The 4,002-nt window shown below is 39.7% G+C and overlaps 1 pseudogene; it reads left to right on the top strand.

Annotated features, from left to right (window-relative positions):
- The first annotated feature begins 699 nt into the window (after positions 1-699).
- Positions 700-1,990, top strand: LOC131518740 (nucleophosmin-like; annotated as a pseudogene).
- The last annotated feature ends 2,012 nt before the right edge of the window (positions 1,991-4,002 follow it).

Raw genomic sequence — 4,002 nt, 5'->3', positions numbered from 1 at the left:
GACATTTTAATATAAGAGAAAAATATTCATAGTTGTAAATATAAATAGAGTGATAAGGAATTCCAGAGCAACAGTCTGACTGGGGCATGTGTGTGTGGTGTTTTGGACTCTCAAATTGCCATGAATGCTATTGCTATGGATGATGGAATTTTCCAAAGTGAATTGCTCTCAGTAAAGTTCTAAGCAAAAAGTTTAGGCCTCTTTACATGATAATTGCATGCTTGGAAAATGCAGTACAAAAACTATGTCCCCAAATGCTTTGTATTTATATATAAAAGTGAGTTATATACTAGGTAACAGTAACTATAAGTTTCTGACTAACATGATTGTCCTCCTGGATATTCTAGAGTCACAAGAAATCTGGGTCAAAACTTTATTAGACTGTCCCCAAATGTGCAATATGTCCAGCATCCCTATTGCCCATTAAATGTCATGTATTATAGGGGCGCCTGGGTAGCTCAGTCAGTTGAGTGACCAACTTCGGCTCAGGTCATGATTTCACAGTTTGTGAGTTCGAGCCCCATGTCAGGCTCTGTGCAGACAGCTCAGAGCCTGGAGCCTGCTTCTGATTCTGTGTCTCCCTCTCTCAATCTCTCTGCCCCTCCTCCACACACACTCTGTCTTTCTCCGCCTCTCAAAAAATAAAAGAAAACTAAAAACAAAACAAAACAAAACAAAAAACATTACACAGCCCCGTCCCTGGTGCGATTCCATCCTGCGCGGCTGTTCTGTGAACAGTAGTCGTTTCTCTCTGTCCGCCTTATCTCCCACCTAAGTGCATGCCACCACCTCGTGGAAGATTTGATGGACATGAACATGAGCCCCCTGAGGCCCCAGAACTATCTTTTCGGTTGTGAACTAAAGGCTGACAAAGATTATCACTTTAAAGTGGCTAATGATGAAAACAAGTACCAGTTATCTTTAAGAACGGTCAGTTTAGAGGCTGGTGCAAAGGATGAATTGCACATTGTTGAAGCAGAGGCAATGAATTATGAAGGCAGTCCAAGTAAAGTCACACGGCAACTTTGAAAATGTACAGCCAATGGTTTTCCTTAGGGGCTTTGAAATAACACCACCTGTGGTCTTAATGGTTGAAATGCGGTTCAGGGCCTGTGTACATTAGTGGACAGCACTTAGTAGCTGTGGAGGAAGATGGGTGCAGAGTCAGGAGATGAAGAGGAAGAGGATGTGAAACTCCTTAGTATATCTGGAAAGCATTCTGCCCGTGGAAGTGGTAGCAAGATTCCACAGGAAAAAAGTAAAACTCGCTGCTGATGAAGATGATGATGGAGATGAGGATGACCACGATGATGATGAAGATGGTGACAATGATGATTTTGATTATGAGGAAGCTGAAGAAAAGTCTCCAGTAAAGAAATCTATATGAGATACTCTAGCCAAAAATGCACAAAAATCTAACCAGAATGGAAAAGACTCAAAACCATCAACACCAAGATCAAAAGATCAAGAATCTTTCAAAAAACAGGAAAAGACTCCCAAAACACTGAAAGGACCTAGCTCTGTAGAAGACACTAAAGCAAAAATGCAAGCAAGTATAGAAAAAGGTGGTTCTCTTCCCAAAGTGGAAGCCAAGTTCATCAATTATGTGAAGAATTGCTTCCGAATGACTGACCAAGAGGCTATTCAAGATCTCAGGCAGTGGAGGAAGTCTCTTTAAGAAAATAGTTTAAACAGTTTGTTAAAATTTTCCGTCTTATTTCATTTCTGTAACAGTTGATATCTGGCTGTCCTTTTTATAATGCAGAATGAGAACTTTCCCTACCGTGTCTGATAAATGTTGTCCAGGTTCCATTGCCAAAAATGTGTTGTCCAAAATATGTTTAGTTTTTAAAGATGGAGCTCCACCCTTTGCTTGGTTTTAAGTATGTATGGAATGCTATGATAGGACATAGTAGTAGTGGTGGTCAGACAAATGGAAATGGTGGGGAGACAAAAATATACATGTGAAATAAACTCAGTATTTTAATTAAAAAAATTGCACAGCTGTCATAAGAAGTGGGTACGAGAACCTTTGGTTTCTAAAGCTTTTACCTTCATGCGACAAATGTCACTTTTGACGAAGGCAATCATCATGGTCAGAGTGGGGAAGGGCAATCCAACATATACCCAGGAGGGCCAGAAACAGAGATATTAAATAGTGGCTCCACAGACTACAATACCAGGCTTTGGGAATCAGAAGAACCTGAATTTAAACTCCATCTTGACTTGCTAACTGTGCAATATGTGGCATTACTTGGCGCTTCCAAACCTCAGTTTCTTTATCATTAATAGTAATAATAATAGTCCCACCTGTGACTTGTTGATCATTTACTTTGTGCCAGACATGGTACAAAATGTTTCACATTTCACTGGATTGACAGAAGAGCTTCAAGGCAGATGGTATTATGAGAGAAATAGTATCTTTCTTGTGGTAATGTTATGAGAACAGAATGAGGTAAGCATATATAAATTGTAGTTGGTGATCTAGAAACTACATTTGGGTCCAGCTCTGTGAAATGTACTGTAGGGAGTATGGAAGAAGCAGAGTAGTAGGGGGCTCAAAAAAAGAAGTGGGAGACATAGATGTAACATTGAAAAAGGTTATAGATGATTGGGAAGATGAAACATGAATGTGTGAACCAGAAAACTATGAGACACACTGCCTGCAATGGGAAAGTAGAATTCCTCTAAAGCATCATTAACAGGCTTTGAGGAAGCAGAGAATAAAGAAGAGGAAACACCAACCAGGGGGAAAGTAAGCCAAGATATAATTAGAAACAGGTAAAACTTCTGGAGTCATGTGCTGGTGAGGGCATGGAGAAAAGTTACCATGAGTATTTCACTTTGTTCTCTGAAATCTATGAATACACCACTAGTCATTTCCCTGATGGATCTGAGATCTCCACATAGGTAATCAGCTCCAGCTGACACCGACATCAGCACTTGTCTGATCCAATCTCTTTTTTTTTTTTTTTTCAGATGAGGGACCTGAGGCTCAGAGAAAATGCAACTTGGCTAAAGTTGAATGAGGGCTTATCTGTGTCTCCTAAGTCCCTCTAATGACTATTGCTCCCTCCACCAACTTCCCTCAACATCAGGAGAACAACAGAGAACTAACTCTACCTGCTGCTGCCCCATCTCCCAGTTCTTAGAGGAATAGCCAAGGACTTGCTCCTGAATCAAAGCAAGGTCTTGGAAAAGGTATTAATATTTCCAGAGATTTACTGACACTCCATTGGGGTAGATTATACTTCCCTGTCTCACTGACAGTAAGCTTGGTCATATGACTTTCTTTGAATTATGAAATGTGAGCAGAAATATGTGTTCTACTTTTCACCAGAAGCTAGTGTGTGGTTAGTATGTGATTATCCTCTCTCTCCCTCTCTCTTTCTGTGTCCATTTTTTTATTGTGATACAATACATGTAATGTAAAAATTTATTACCTTTACCATTTTTAATTATACAATTCAGTGGTGCTAATCTCTATGCTCTCTTTTCCCCCCACCATGACAACCAGCAATTGTTCAGATAGCATCTTCTCCATCATCCTGTGTCCCAGGTTAATATGAATTGGAAAATATACACTGCTGACTCAGATAATATGAGCAAGAAATAAATATTTAACATTGTAGCTTCTGGCACCTTGGGGTCACTTGTTATATAAGTATATGACTTCTCCTGGATGATACTCAAAACAATACATGGCTATCATCTTCAACTTGCTGTCCACACTGCTGGCTATACACCATGAAGCTTCCATGCAATAGCACCTGACTCGAATGGAAATAGAAGAAAGTGTTTTTACCTTCTAAAACCTCATACTAAACATCATAGAAGCCATTTATGAAAAACCCACAGCTAACATCATCCTCAATGGGGAAAAACTGAAAGCTTTTCCCCTGAGATCAGGAACACGACAGGGATGTCCATTCTCACCACTGTTGTTTAACATAGGGTTGGAAGTAATAGTGTCAGCAATCAGACAACTAAATGAAATAAAAG

This window comes from Neofelis nebulosa, chromosome 1 (genome assembly GCF_028018385.1).
Source record: "Neofelis nebulosa isolate mNeoNeb1 chromosome 1, mNeoNeb1.pri, whole genome shotgun sequence".
Lineage (NCBI taxonomy): Eukaryota > Metazoa > Chordata > Mammalia > Carnivora > Felidae > Neofelis > Neofelis nebulosa.
The sequence above is the reverse complement of the archived record's forward strand: the minus strand, read 5'-3'. Positions and strand labels throughout refer to the sequence as shown.